The sequence below is a fragment of the Callithrix jacchus genome, chromosome 6 (genome assembly GCF_049354715.1).
Source record: "Callithrix jacchus isolate 240 chromosome 6, calJac240_pri, whole genome shotgun sequence".
NCBI lineage: Eukaryota > Metazoa > Chordata > Mammalia > Primates > Cebidae > Callithrix > Callithrix jacchus.
Genome location: NC_133507.1, coordinates 143,064,931 through 143,081,700, shown reverse-complemented (window position 1 = coordinate 143,081,700; position 16,770 = coordinate 143,064,931). Strand labels below are relative to the sequence as shown.

Sequence of the window (16,770 nt, the reverse complement as noted above, 5' to 3'; positions counted from 1 at the left end):
CCTCTTTTTCTGCATGTGGGAGTAATAAGACTGTCAAAATTCAGAAATGGAAGTGTGTGAACAATATGCACCAAATAAATATCAAAGGTACAATTTTTATTTCTAGTGAAATCCAAAGGAGTTGAGCCTGGGGCCAGAGTTTTTATTACAATCAGAACAAGACTCACATGTAGTTAAAATAAGCAGGTACCTGAATAGGGTCCTATGAAGAGTGCCAGTATTTTAAGCCCAGAGTTTTGCCACTTATTCAGTGTCATCTTGGTAATCCCTTGTTCTGAGATGACCAGTGCTCTGGAGAATTCCGATTTCTAGACACATTTGAGTTCTGATTCACTCTAGAGGCACTGAGTTCCAATTTTGGGGCAAATGCCCCATCAAGGCACTCAGGACTCTAGACTTTGGGTCAAAGTCGGGTATCCAGTGGCAAGGGAAGAGATGCAAACACTCACCATGCCCATCATGTTCATATCAAAGTGAGTCTCCCCAAAAGACCCATATGCCACATCCCAAGTTATCCACACTGGAGAATCTTTACAAAGGTAAGCCAGGATCTATGTAGAGAGTTTGAGAATGAAGGACTTTTAGAAAATATTGGCTAAAGCATCAAAGCATCGTCTAGATGAGAAACTATTCTGCCAGATGCTGGGTGGCTTCTCTTTTTTGGGTGAAATCTTTTGGATCTACCTGTTTATGCAGACCGCATGATCTGAGGCAATGAATATGTGACTTGGAGTCTATACATTTTGAATGTTTACTATCCTCTTGGAGAATTTATCCTATGACACTTTATATACATTCCCTCTAATATTTGCAGGCACCATCCATACCAAGAATAATTATTATGCAGGCATGAAAAGGGGACCTCAGAGAGGTTAAGCAACCTGTCCAAAATCATATCACTAGAATATGGTATTTAAACCCATCAGTAATCAGTGGAAATTTACACTATAAAAGGGGAATGATAAAATGTGGATTTGCTGTGGGGATCACATAAAATAAACCATGACAAAGCATTGTAAAGGCAACAAACTTGGAGAGATGTTCATTGTTGTTTTGAAGACTGGCTCACTTGCACTGCAGCTGAAATTCTATCCTTTGTGGCAGAGGATAGGCTCACCCTATCATTGGGATGGATATGGAATCTTCCGTTGGCTCTGACTGACTGTAGAAGGAGTATGATTCATGAGAAATCTAGACCTGTGCTGTCCAGTGTGTAGCCACCAGCTTTGGCTGACTATGGAGCACTTGACATGGGCTACTCCAAGTTGGGTCATGCTGATGTGTAAAATGACTAATTTCAAAGACTTGGTCTCTCTCCCAAAATGCAAAACACAGTATCTCAATAATAATGTTTGTATCCACTACACATTGAAATGATGATTTGGGGTTATTCTGTGTTAAATAAAATAAAATATGTTTAAAAATGATTTTACCTTTTTATACTATTTCTTTAAATGTGACTTCTAGAAATTTTGAAATTATATACATGGCTCGTGTTTGTGGCTTGCATTATATTTCTGTTGTTCAGCACTGGCCCAGAAGCTTGATGACCTCATTTCCCTATTTTTAGGACTATCTTCTTATAATTGATACACAGGGGCCCTGATGACTTTTGAATTAAGCCATTAAAGTTTCCCAGAAATAAACTAATATGTTCCTGACAGTCATACATATTGAGTAAATCTATTACCTTTTTCAGTGTCAACTTCTCTTTGTGTATGTGTGTTGTTTTTTTTTTTTTCTTTCTTGAGACGGAGTTTTGCTCTTGTTACCCAGGCTGGAGTGCAATGGCACGATCTCGGCTCACTGCAACTTACGCCTCCTGGGTTCAGGCAATTCTCCTGCCTCAGCCTCCTGAGTAGCTGGGATTACAGGCACGCGCCACCATGCCCAGTCAATTTTTTGTATTTTGAGTAGAGACGGGTTTCACCATGTTGACCAGGATGGTCTCGATCTCTTGACCTCGTGATCCACCTGCCTCGGCCTCCCAAAGTGCTGGGATTACAGGCTTGGGCCACCGCGCCCGGCCTTTTCTTTGTGTTTTAAGTTGTCTTGGAAGATTCAGGGAGGGCATAATAGGAAGGGGAAAAGAAGGAGAGAAATACAAATGAAACTGACCATCATGCTACATGGAAGAGGGATGCTTAGGGCACTGGGTGATTGGGCACAAGCTGTACCCAACAGAGCTATAGGGCTCAGAGAGGAGATGATACAAGTTTGGGCTATTCTTGGGTTAAAACTACTGGCTTTGGCATTTTGATTTTGTTCTTTAGGTACTTTTAATTTTCTATATGCATACATATTTATATACATATCTACTTAATATGTATACTGCATATATTTAGTAGCAAGAAAAAGGCAGCTGTTATTTTATTCAGGAGGGTGAGGGAGAACATAGTATTTTGGCTGTGATTTTTGTTGTTGTTCCAGGAACCCTGATTAGTACTTTATAAACATCAGCTTCCTTAATTCTCACAAGAAGACAAAAGTACAATGATTAATGTATAGATGAAGAAATTGAGGGTTAGAGAACTCAGATACTTGCTGAGACTGGAACAGCTCAGGTGGAGGAGTTGGGATTTGCCCCTAGGTCTGCTAAAATCCAAAACCATGTTTTCTTCCACAAATCAAGAAATAAACACAGAGTTTGAGAGATGGGACCCAGGGTCAAAATATCTGGGTGTAGAGATTGTACATTCTCCCTGTCTCATTCCTTTTCCTTATTTGTAAAGTAGAGATGACAATTACAACATCGGAGAGTTGAAGCGATTATAAAACAAGAGAATACTACACATCAGATGCTTACGTGGTATTTGACACATAGCAAACAATAAATGAGAGTGATTATTAACTCACTAAATAACGCATGTTTCAAATAACCTCTCCTTTGGACAATGAATTAGTCCTAGCTGAAGAATCTGCCAGCTTCTACCCCAGGATTTGGAGTCACATTTTTGCCTGATGAGCTTCTAATATGCTTGTCTGGCTCTTGTGCACAGCAGCTGTCTTGGCCCTTTTCTTCCTGTCTTGTATGCTCCCTTGGTCTTGGAAAAGTCCAGCCTTAATCTTTTGTAAATCTAGCTTGAAAATGCATGGTCTTGGAATATTTTACAAACTTTCTCTACTCTCCAACTAACTGCTCTAATGAAGAGAAAAATGGTAATTGAAATGAGACTAATTAGGTTGTCAATTACCTGCCTCCTCACATAGGTAATTGAAATCCCCCTAATTATGGTGTCTGTGTGTCTAGATGCTTTGTACTGAGAAATTATTAATGGAAAGCAGCTTTAGATAAAGTAACAGGAAGCCTTGAAAAATGATTTAGAGAAAATTTGTTCTAAAACATTCATTCTTTCAAAGCTAATATGTTATATATCCAATCCAGCAACAAAGTCATCAGTGAGGAAAGAAAAATCAGTACATTATTTTGCCTTGGCCTTACAATTCAGGTTTAAAGGCAACAAGATGACACAAACCCTTTACCTTGACCTTGATTTTTATTTACTATTTATCCCTGTTTTTACAAAACTCTCTGTGGGTTCATTAGTTCCTTTTTCTTGGAAGGAAAGAGTCGACATCAGGAGTCCTGTAGAGGATCTTGAGATAAATATTGGAAGTGGGATTTGCAGATGAGGCACAAAATGTACACAAAATTAAATATATACATCAAACAAATGACTTCCGCTGACTGCCCACTAGGAAGAGCTTTTATTGAAGTGGCTTCAAGGGTGAACAGAGAAGGCAATTTTGATTCCAGGAAAAAAAGTTATAATAATGAAACCCTTGGAGTTTGCATGGCTAGGAAGGTGATTTTTGACTTTAAGCAAAGTATGTTCTTAGAAACATGGCCTCTTTCATGTTCATTTCACTTTTTCAGTGGGAAAATTTCCTTAGACAGCCTTAAAGTTGCATTCATGGTCATTTACTTGTATCAGGATAATTTTTAAAATTTTTTCTAGCCCTACCTCTAATAGCTCAACAGTCTCATAATAATTGTGGAAGTTAGGCAGTGAAGATATATGACCTCTGTCTGAGATGTGGAGAAACAGCCGTGTGGAAAGATGAAGCAACTGAACCAGGGTGACCTAGCTTATTCAATAAAGCCAGATGTGAATCTTGATACTTTTCCTTTTAGTTCTCCATAGTAAAATGTAACAGGGCTTAGTTTGGTGAAATATCATTGTTGTTGTTGTTCTTCTTCTTTTTTTTTGAGACAGAGTCTCACATTGTCACCCGTGCGCAATGGCGCGATCTCGACTCACCACAACCTTTGTCTTCTAGGTTCACCTGATTCTCCTTCCTCAGCCTCCTCAGTATCTGGGTAGCTGGGATTACAGGTGCACACCACCACACCTGGCTAATTTTTTGTATTTTTAGTAGAGACAGGGTTTCACTATGTTGGCCAGACTGGTTTCAAACGCCTAACCTCGTGATCCACCCGCCTCGGCCTCCCAAAGTGCAGGGATTACAGGCGTGAGCCACTGTGCCCAGCCAGTTATTATTTTAAACAAGTGAAGTTGCAATATAAAATGTGTCTGGCCGGGCACGGTGGCTCACGCCTGTAATCCAGCACTTTGGGAGGCCGAGGCGGGTGGATCACGAGGTCAAGAGATTGAGATCATCCTGGTCAACATGGTGAAACCCCGTTTCTACTAAAAATACAAAAAATTAGCTGGGCACGGTGGCGCATGCCTGTAATCCCAGCTACTCAGGAGGCTGAGGCAGGAGAATTGCCTGAACTCAGGAGGCGGAGGTTGCGGTGAGCTGAGATCGTGCCATTGCACTCCAGCCTGGGTAACAAGAGCGAAACTCCTTCTCAAAAAAAAAAAAGTTACTACTTCTTTTTCTGTTCAGGTAGAAACCATAAATAAAGCAGATTCTTATTTTAGGATCTTGAGCAACCTCCTTTTTCTATGTAAACACAAGGAATATTGGAATTCCTAAGAGGCTCAATGTTATTCTGCTTTGTAGCCATCCTAAAAGGGCTCCTATGGTTACCCCAGAGGGGAAACTGATCGGGAAAGAAGAATGAGCCTGGAATGTTAGTTTTGACCTAATGCCCAAGTTTAACGTGTGTGAGGGAATGGCTGACATTTTCCCTAGTGCGTGATGAAGGCTGGGTCATGCACAAAGGTTGCCCACAATGCACCCACTGTGGTGCCCACCGTGCTTATTTCCATTACTACCACAGCATGGTATTCATGTTTCTGAGACAATGCACTCAAAGAACTCTCACTGTGAAAGTCCAAAGGATGGGGCACAACTATGGTCAGTGCATATTCTGAAGTCACAGATAGTGTCATTGCAGCAGTTGACAGAGAGGCATTGGATTGGCTGTCAATAGCAACACCCATATGACAGCAACTGAAAATCACAACCCCTTCCCCCAAGTGCAATGAGTAGCATGGTACAGTCATTTTAGTAGGTAAGAATCAAATATATAATAGAAAATATCAAGGTGCACAGCACAAAATGATTTCTTAGTATTAGTTGATTAAAAAAAAAAATTGAGAATCACTCACTTGTCGACTTTTGGGACAACTTAACCTTCTGTCCAGGAAGCATTTAGAGAGAAGACTGAACCCTTTGGACTAAATAAGTAACCATCTGACTCTTAGTTATTCAAGTAGTGAACAGAGGCTCATAGAGCAATACTAGACTTGGGCTGTGGGAGAGGGTGGAGTGAACAAATACATTTTGAGGAAAAAAGCAAAAGATATATTCTCTTTGTTCCCCAAGCTGGAGATACGGGTCATGCTGATTACAAGGATAATTAAATGGCTTTGTCTAAAGATTTCTTGAAACTGCTTGGTGGCTTACATAATCATATTCTAAAGCATGATAAGAAATCTCAAGTTTTTAAATCTCCTTTGTGATGGCTCAATCAATGAGGTGGGAAATCTTAGTTAATATTTTTTCTTCCTCCATCTGTTCACTCTCCCTGAATGACAAAGGCCCAATTAAGCACATTTCTATATAGTCAGAAAAAAGAACCAAGATTTTTTTTTTTTTTTTTTAAGTGTACACATAATTACTTGGTATGTGGGCTGGGGAGGGGGAAGAGAAGGAACAATGACATCCAAAAAGTGTCTTCAGGCTTTTGACAATTGCTAACTGGTTCTTCAGCTTACCTAATAAGAGCAATTCAGATTTCACTGGGAAAGGGATGCAGAACACGTGTTTTCAGATGCTAACATTTGTTGCTTTGTTGCTTTTGGTGTAAGCCAGGGCTGGTTTCTGAAGGCACAGAAAATTGGTGACCTAGAAAAACGGTGTCACAATGGAACTTGAGGAAGGAGCTTTCCACTCTGCTCTCTACTCTGAGCACCTCCCACTGGTATTGTCGGCCCTCAACTCCGTTTTCCTCCTCTTGGAAGCCCAGTTTCTCTCAAGCATCCGTGTTGCCCTTTCCCCAGTTTCAGGTTCCATTCATTCATCCAATGACTGATGCTTCATTTATTTGACTCCCACTTAATTCTGAGGACACAGCCACCAGGAAATTACAAATGTTTCCCTTAAAAGACTTACAGTCTTTTTAAAGGTCACCAGCCTCAATTTACTTCTAGAAGCCTAAGCAGATGCTGCTTCCCCAGTAGTTATTCCCAATGTCCTTGTCACTCTTCATCTTGCACTATAGCGTATTCATCTTTTCTGCTTCCCATGTAGACAAATGTGATCATATGACATTGTTCTGACCAATGAGATATAAGAAAAACCTATTATAGAATTTTCATATCCTGATAAAAAGCATACAAGTGGCTGTCATTTCCCCTTCCTACTTTCTTTCTTCTCTTCTTCTTTTTTTAAATTACGCTTTAAGTTCTTGGATAGATGTGCGGAACATGCAGGTTTGTTACATAGTTATATACGTGCCATGGTGATGCTGCACCCATCAACCCATCATCTACATTAGATATTTCTCATAATGCTATTCCTCCCCTAGTCCCCTACCCACTGAGAGGCCCAGGTGTGTGATATTCCCCTCCCTGTGTCCATGTGTTCTCATTGTTCAACTCCCACTTATGAGTGAGACCGTGCAGTGTTTAGTTTTCTGTTCCTGTGTTAGTTTGCTGAGAATGATGATTTCCATCTTCATCCATGTCCCTGCAAAGGACATGAACTCATCCTTTTTTATGGCTGCATAGTATTCCATAGTGTCATTGATGGGCATTTGGATTGGTTCCAAGTCTTTGCTATTGTAAATAGTGCTGTAATAAACATACATGTGCATGCATCTTTATAGTAGAATGATTTATAATCCGTTGAGTATATAATCAGTAATGGGATTGCTGGGTCAAATGGCATTTCTGGTTCTAGATCCTTGAGGAATCACCACACTGTCTTCCACAATGGTTGAACTAATTTACACTCCCACCAGCAGTGTAAAAGCATTCCTATTTCCCCACATCCTCTCCAGCATCTGTTGTTTCCTGACTTTTTAATGGTTGTCATTTTAACTGAAGTGAGATGGTAGCTCATTGTGGTTTTGATTTGCATTTTTCTAATGACCAGTGATGATGAACTTGTTGGCTGTATAAGTGTCTTCTTTTGAGAAGTGTTGGTTCATATCTTTGCTGACTTTTTGATGAGGTTGTTTTCTTTTTCTTTTTCTTTCTTTCTTTTTTTTTTTTTTTGAGATGGAGTTTCGCTCTTGTTACCCAGGCTGGAATGCAATGGCGAGATCTTGGCTCACTGCAACCTCCGCCTCCTGGGTTCAGGCAATTCTCCTGCCTCAGCCTCCTGAGTAGCTGGGATTACAGGCATGCACCACCATGCCCAGCTGATTTTTTGTATTTTAGTAGAGATGGGGTTTCACCATGTTGACTAGGATGGTCTTGATCTCTTGACCTCATGATCCATCCGCCTCGGCCTCCCAAAGTGCTGGGATTACAGGCTTGATCCACCGCTCCCGGCCAGGGTTGTTTTTTTTCTTATAAATTTGTTTATGTTCTTTGTAGATTCTGGATATTAGCCCTTTGTCAGATGGGTATATTAAAAAATTTTCTCCCATTCTGTAGGTTGCCTGTTTACTCTGATGATAGTTTTTTTCCTGTACAGAAGCTCTTTAGTTTAATGAGATCCCATTTGTCAATTTTGGCTTTTGTTGCCATTGCTTTTGGTGTTTTAGTCTTTGCCTATGCCTATATCCTGAATGGGATTGCCTAGGTTTTCTTCTAGGGTTTTTATCGTTCTAGGTCTTATGTTTAAGTCTTTAATTCATGTTGAGTTAATTTTTATATAAGGTGTAAGGAACCCCTTCTTACTTTCTTTCTGTACAAGTTGAGACATTAAGCTCTTGAGCAACCATATTGAAATCATAAAGTGAGAAACAGTAAGGAAAAGCCAAGAGAATCACAAAATTGCAGACTGATTTAACACTTAACTGACACTATTAACAATTACTTCCAGATTTCCTATTATTTGCTTAAAGCCTGTAAGTCAGGTGAAGCTTGAGAGGCTGTGTCTCATGGATTACCTGGGGTCTTGTGCACCTAGGCAAGTTCCCTATCTCCACCTATTTCTAGCTCTACCATCTTTCACCTAATCCTCTATCAGGTTATCAGGCTGTTATCACTTCTGTAAGCTACCAGGAGATGTTGAATCTTGCAAACTCTCTTGTTCCAATTTCTTTTTTCCCTTTATTACTACTTAAAAAGAGTTTCACAAGTAAACATGAAAGGAAAACAAATTAGAAGGTATAATTCTACAAATTATGTGGCTATAGATGAGATAGTATTTGATAACTTCCTGGCATATAGCAGGTGCTCAATAAATGTTGATTTACTTTCCTCTTCTTCCATTAAAACAAAAGCTGCTCATGTTAAGTAGCTGAAGACCAGTAATGGGCTCATGTGGGTGGCACAGGCTCTGGGGCAAAAGTGCTCATTAATTTTTATTAATTTGGCTTAAAGAAAACTATTCAAAGCCTTTTCTTTTCAATTTATGAGACTTTCTCCTCCCACACACTCCTTCATGTAGTATTGTAGAAAAAAACCAAGACCATGGATTAGAAGCATGTCTTAGTTCTGGATCTGCTGATAACTCACTGTATAAACTTGAGAAGGTCACATCAGTTTCACTGGCACCATAGGATTCCTCCTGCAGGCTGAGAAACAGAGATGAACAAAGACATATGGCTTCTGCCATTGAAAAACTTCAGTGTTCTAGGAATGAAAATAGTGGAAGACGAGGCCATTTTCTCCCATGTAAATCAAGAGCTTCAGTGATTCACAAGGTCTCTTCTAGCTTCATTGTGTTATTATTTTATGTTCACTTCTCTTGTCTCTTGGGAATACACAAGAATATTTTCCTGAGAGCTATCAATGTAGAATACAATACAAAGTGAAAAGAAAGAGCATACGTTGGTAGAGCTGAATATAGTAATTTCGATATCTCTTCTCTTGGATCTGAAATTTTATTATAGCCAAATGATACACAATTTTATTCTCTTCATTGAATAAAACTTTATTAAATATGTAGAGTATTACAATGATTTTTTTTTTGGCCATTGCTATATTCTTGAAAATGAAGAGAAGCTTTCAATATAAATGGCCTAAACTTAAACAAAACCAAAACAAAAAAGGCTCTCTCTAAAGTTAGAACCAAGGGCCCCAAAAAAAGACAGCAACAGAACTTTCTTCATGCTATCTCTAGCTAAGGCAGGGCCTTATAAGTGGATGAGAAAGACTGAATTATGATCTTAAGGAGAATGATCCCTTGTTCCATGTTGGCTCCTTGATATCTAGAACCATGATTAGCGTATATCAGGTGCTTGGCAAATATCATTTAAGTGAATGGGTAACTGGGATGAGCAGCTTTTTAAATCAATGCTTAGCCCACAAGCAGGCATTATAGATCCAGATAGCAATAGCAGATCGAATCATACATTCTACCTCACAATATAAGCTGATTAGGATGAGCTTTTCAACCTATGTGGACCCAGAACTTCCCCAAACTCTCATGCTGATAAAGAAACATTGAATGAAATTCTTTCTTCAATTTATCATCAATCGAAGTCTTCTCCCCTCACACCTTCGGCCTGCAAATTCAGAGGACAGCCAGACAACATTTGTTTTGGTCAATGTTTCAAAGCATCAATCTAAAGATAGATCACCCTGTCAAAGCTAGTTGCTGATGGAAAGCCTGTTATATATGACTTATCAAATTCAAGTTGGGTTTTAAGTGTTTAAGTGTTCCAATACCACCTTGTTGATTGGTTGACCTCCGGTTTAGACAGGTATTTGCATGCATGAACTCTGTGTGAACTTGAAAAGACAAAAGAATGATGAGCTTCTGGATGAGTGTTAAGAAAGTGACCTTGCCTGGGTCATTGTGGAGTTCCCCAGGGACATTGGAGAAGGCCCTGTCATCCATTGTCTAATAAATCCAATAAAAGAGAGAATTAGTCCTAGTGTGGTGTCAGCATCACTATAAATTCTTACACAATAATAAAATAATAGGATGTTATTAATTCCACCATTCTGGTTGCTTCTAAAATGATATTAGAGTAATATCATTGATTCATATTTTTGACTGCTAATACATTATTTTATAGAACTATTAACTGCTTTTAAACCAGCATAGCATAATACAGTTAGAAGAGATTGTGAAATATTTCAACTGATTCTAGCAATTAACTTAATTTAAGACTACCTTGTACATTTTAGAATTAAGAATTATGCTTTGAAATAACTTAGAGAAAAATTTTTTTAAAAGACAATGAGTATTTTTGGACTCCATTCAGTCTTATAGGTGAAAGTTGAGTCATATATTTTTCAAGAAAAACTTTAGAAGACATTTAAAATGTTAATTTTCCCATGCATGTTGTACACCTTTGAATCAGAGAAGCAAAACAAAAAAAGTATAAGCAGTTATTGAATTTCTATTACGAACAGCATATTTTGTGAAGAACTTTCACACATATTGGTTCATCAAAGTTTGATCTGGATGAAACTGAGACAGGTTTGCTACTCTTCTCCTAGTTCAGATCTATGATATTAAAGGAAAACCACATTTAAACCAAGTTCCAAGAATGAAAAGGTGTGGTGGAGTTTTGGAGATAGAGAAAATTTCCCCTATTTAGTGATCTGGAGTAGAGAGTATTGCTGGTGCATTGTGTACGTGAGTTAAAGGATGATAGCTTAAGCTGTAAAAACAAGGTCATGATAAACAAAGTACACTGGTGTCTGGATAATTAAAATGAAATAAAGAAAGAGAGATCCTTTCATGCAGTAAAACTGCAGGACAGGAAATCTTGGATTCTTCACAACCTAGAAGTATTATTTTTTTAGGTGCTGTGTAGAGAGTAGTTTAGTTTAGAACGGGCTTGAGGAAAAAAAAAAAAAAACAGATGAAAGCTGGTCCAGGAAAAGGTTCTGCTGGTGTAGCTGGAAAGAGTTGTCCAGACTAAGAGGTCGTAATAACCCTCTCTTCCTTAAAGCCTTCTCTGTCCACCGCCCCTGGTAGTTAGAGGACCACATGAACTCAGCCTGCGATGTTTTTGAACGTTGTTTGAAAAGCCGGCAAATCAGCATTGGATGGGTGTGTGCTGGGTTCTTTCAGGTTGCAAGAACAAAGATGATTTGGTATCTTTACTTAGGTATCTTCTAAGTGTGCTTAAAAGCTCAGGAAGCTTAGCTTTAGGGCCCCCTCCCTTGCATGAAGTGGCCCTAGCAATGTAATTACAGGATTTTGCAAAATGGGCAAAAATTAAGATATTTTAACTTCATTCAGGAAAACCATCTCTTTTAGTCCAACTTCTAAATTATACTTCCCCATTATTAGGTGGAACTGGAATAGGTACAGGTATTTTTGAGATTCAACTAAGGAGAAACTGGGCAGGGTATACATTTGGTTTAGGATAAGTAGAACATATGGTTGGGTTATCTGTCACTTTTAGATAGTGTTAAGTTAATGCTGGTCAAAATGGGTTCCAGAAATATTCACCTGGGTGCTGCCTTTGAGAACTTACCTGGTACTGCAATGTAAGACATCAGAGACAAACTGGTTAATGACTTTTCTGTTTCAAGGGGCATTTAAGGCAAGTCCTTATACAAATAATCCTGAAATGTGCTGAACTCACATATAAATAAAATGAGTTTTCCAAATTTGACAATTCTGAAAAGCTACATGATATTACCAATATCAAGTTGTGAAACAAAATGAAACTCCCTAGTTCTCAATTTTAAAAAATTGAGCAGCTGGGTGCAGTGACTTCTCCTGTAATTCCAGCCCTTTGGGAGGCCAAGGTGGGCAGATCACGAGGTCAGGAGTTCAAGACCAGCCTGGCCAATGTGATAAAACCCCGTCTCTATTAAAAATGCAGAAAATAGCCGGGTGTGGTGGCACATGCCTGTAGTCTCAGCTACTCAGGAGGCTGTGGCAGAAGAATCGCTTGAACCAGGAGGCGGAGGTTACAGTGAGTGGAGATCACACCACTGCACTCCAGACTGGAGACAGAGTGAAACTCAATCTAAAAAGAAAAGAAAAAAGTTGACCAACTATGCTAAAGACTGAGAAAATAGTTACAAAATCATTGACGTATAAAAACGCAAAGAGAATGCAAAAATGCGAGGCACGTATTACAGAAATACATCCGTTTCTAGATCTTCTAGTTGGTGGTGTTTTTTAGGATTTATTTATTCAATTTAGGAAAATATTCACTTCAAACCTATTTTTATCGTCATAATTTTGTAACTTTTTACTTTAAGGGGGCTCTCATGATTATATAAGTTTCAGGATTCACAAAGCTTGTGTAGTCCACTAGGAAAGAAAGAAAACCATCTCAGTTACCAAAAGGCTAGGCTTTTCAAAGACAGCAATGGCCAGGTGTGGTGGCTCATACCTGCAATTCTAGCACTTTTGCCTTTGGGAGGCCAAGGCAGGAAAATCACTTGAGGTTGGGAGTTTGAGACCAGCTTGGGCAACACAGTAAGGCCCTGTCAACAGAAAAGAACTTATATAATTATTTTAAAAAGACATCAAGTAGCAGGGCCAGCTGCATAATTGCCGGACCCCATGCAAAATGCAAATGTGGGGCCCCTTGGTCTTCTGAAGAATTTGAAGATGGCAGCAACAGAGCATTAAACCACTGGCAGGACCCTTCCTTGCTCAAAGCCAGCCTGACAGAAGGGCTGTGAATGGTTTTACTGTGGCTCTGGCTCTCTAGTTCCTATTTTAGCAACAAGCATCTGAGGCCTCCATTTTTTGAGACTAAACCATGGTGGTAACAGCTTTTATTATTTTTGTTTCTACCAACTCATGTACTCAGCACTGCTCTCTCCTCCTGACTTTTACTTCCTGGCTGTATTTGCATTTACACTTCTGTTTTCTACTGTTTTTCAGGTTCAAATTCTCTGGCACAGGGAGGATTAGTGAGGTTCATTAACAATTACACAGTACAAGGCACCCTGTTGGGTGGAATTCTCAAGTGCAGCTGTTTCATGGATCACTGGTGGTACGGTTTGGCTGTGTCCCTACTCAAATCTCATCTTGAATTGTAGTTCCCATAATCCCATGGGTCATGGGAGGGACCAGGTGGAGAAAATTGGATCATGGGGCAGTTTTCTACATTCTGTTCTCCTGATAGTGAGTTCTCGTGAAATCAGATGGTTTTATAAGGGGCTTTTCCCTCTTTTGCGCTGCACTCTTCTTGCTGCCACCATGTGAAGAAGAACGTCTTTACTTCTCCTTCTGCCATGATTGTAAGTTTCCCGAGCCTCCCAGCCATGCTGAACTGTGAGCCAATTAAACGACTTTCCTTTATAAATTACCCAGTTTCTGGTATGTATTTAGTAGCGTGAGAACAGACAAATACAACCAGACATCCTATAAATGGCTGCCTTGGGTCAGGTGATGATCTCGGTCTAATCGTCTTGTCACAAGGATTGTGATGTCATGTAGTGAAAAGCATGGTGACTTATTTGTTTTTAACACGTTTCCTTAGAGCTGTGGGCTTGACTTCTCAGATGGGCAGTCTGGCTGGGGAACACTGGACCTGTCCTGTCCAATCCAGCATGCACAAGGTCTAATGCTATGTGTGCTCTGGAAAAATATTTAAGTGTTTCATCTATTGCAGCAGCACAAAACTCAATCTGTGCAAGTTAAAAAATATTGCATTCCCAAATTGTGGTGATTTGAACATGGAAAAAGCAGAACAGGAGGCCTGCTCCCTCTGAGAATCTCACCCTGCTTCCTTATCAGATTTCAGCTTTCTGCAAAGGCATTTTCAAGTGGGCCGTAATTGCCTGCCAGTATACACTCTGTGCCCTCATAAATCTTCACTAGCACAGAAAAGTAAATTGTGTTGTGTTTGAGAATTCTTTGGAAAAGTATTGCCGATGGATAGTGAGAGGGATACCAGGAAGGGGAAGGACCTGTGTTCTCAAGGTGAAAGTCATCAGTCTGAGCACAAGGGTCCAGGGAGATTTCAGGGAGGTGGAACCTAGTCCAGGAGCAGCAGCAGTGGTGCACGGTGAGATTATGGCAGCCACATCTGCAGGGTCCCACAGAGGCACTTTAACTCATGTCTATTCTAGAAGTCCGCCATAGTCTGTCTTAAATGAGGGAAAAGCATTCTATATATCATTGATCCTCAAACTGGCTGTACATCAGAATCTCCTGGGCATGTTTTATAAATAGAAACTTTCAAAATAAAATTTCAATCAGTGTAATGGTTATGACCATAGGTCTGGAATTAGACTATTGGTTCAAAGACCACTTTCATAGCTTACTGTGTGGCTGTTCTCCGTGGCTTCATCTTCTTACATATAAAATGTTGATAAAACATCTTACCTTTCCTCTAAGAGAAGTTGAGTTTATTAGCACAGTACATAAAACTTTGGGAATACCCAATAAATCCTGATTATTATTTTACATATTCATATTATACGTTATATATATGCAATTAATGATGGAGGGGCTCACACAGAGGCTTATGCACGTGTCTACTCAGAAGCACAAGTAAATTACATCAAGATTTAATGCACCATCTGAAATAGGATACTTTACTATAAACTTGCTTTTGAAATCTGCTCTTGAAAGATGAGCAGAGCACACTTGAACATGTGTTAAAAATTAAGTAAGAATCCAAAATGAAAGCTCTTTAAAAGGAGACCAAGTTATATATGGAAGGACTTCAGATTTGACAAACAATCAAAAAGTAAACCTAATTTGTTTTAGGGAGAAAATGTTCAGAAGCTGAAAAGGTCAACTCCCGTATTCCCAAGCATGGGGGCAAAAGCAAACCCCAAGGACACAATGACTTAGTATTTCCCAAGCATGGGGGCAAAAGCAAGCCCCAAGGACACAGTGACTTAGTATTTCCCAGGCAAAAGCAAGCCCCAAGGACACAATGACTTAGTATTTCCCAAGCATGGGGGCAAAAGCAAGCCCCAAGGACACAATGACTTAGTATTTCCCAGGCAAAAGCAGCACTAACTCAGTGAGCCACCAGGAAACAGGAGAAGAAAGGTGCAACCCAGTCTCTTCTCTGGCTCCCTAGATTGTCAATTTCTGCAGAGAGCATGGACTGTTTCTGCTTCACTCCCTTGAGCAAGATCCTTCCACATCACCACGTGCGGATTAGCATTTAATAAGTGTTTGTGAAGATGACGGATGATGCGGCCAGTGCACTTGGTAATTTAGAGCAGGCTGTGTTGGTAGTAAGAGGTTTTATTTCCTTCCTGTGGAAACCCCTTCTCTGCTTGACTTTTCTTGTTGATGGTAAGCTCCCTTGGGCAGAAGACTTGTTTGTCTGTATGTTTATTAAGAGGCATTGAGCAAATTGCAACAAACTACACAGTGATAACAGTGAGTAAAAATTTCATGAGATGCTATCAAATGATTCATTAAAAGAAAGATCCAGGATATTACCACCAACTGCTACATTAACTAGTCATGTCATAACACCATCAAAATGCTAATTAGGTTGTCTGGCATGATTTGTTTTTAAAAAATAAACCCAAGTTTCCTGTACTTCTCGAATTTGGATAGTTTTCCCTCTCCTAATATTTACTTCAGGGTTTATTGGGTACTATTTAGTTCTTTTTCTTTGGATATAAACAAAGCTTTTGTGTATTCCTCTTGCCACGACCCCCATGAACTGCCAAGTAGTTTAAACTTTCAGACAGGGGTCCAAGTCCACAGAACAGTGAATTCAAACCCTACTAAAAAGTGATGAAGCCAGGTGTTAGGAAGGTGCCAGGGGGAAGAGACTGTTCATGTTGTCCTGTCTTGGGAGGCAGCCAAGGCCAACTGGCTGGTTGCTTGCAGCTGGAGAGCGCAGGTGGGGAGCACCAAGACCTAGAGCTCAAACCAGCCATTGGGATAGGCTAGGAGCTGGCAGGGGAAGAATAATAAGGGCAGGCTTACACAGGAAGGTTCTGTCCAGCAGGCCAAGTCTCAGATGCAATTGATGATAGACAGAAATTTAAGATGAAGAATGGGGGTGTCCTGATAAGTAATGATAACTCAGCAAGGAGGAATCTGGAGTAAATGTTATCCAAACTTAAAGGAGAAGTGCATCAGCCTCAGGGAAGATTATCAACAGGTAGTAACACTTTTGGGCTAAGATTTGGAGGCAGGGCTGCAGTCCTTGGGAGAAGGTCTGACGAAAACAAAGCAGGATGCCAGCCTTGGAGGGGGCAGATGCACTAGTCATTTTACCTAAGTGGCCACTCATAACAGCAGTCAAGGCCAAAGTTCAGCTTTTGAGATGCTGGGGACCCACCATGAACGGATGATGGAAGAGAAAATGAGAGACCGCTTCTC

General features: G+C 39.9%; 1 long non-coding RNA gene across 1 annotated transcript in view; it reads left to right on the top strand.

Moving 5' to 3' along the window:
- The window catches only part of LOC118154814 (uncharacterized), a 50,176-nt gene that overhangs the window by 11,881 nt on the left and 21,525 nt on the right, over positions 1-16,770 (top strand). The window lies entirely within an intron of this gene.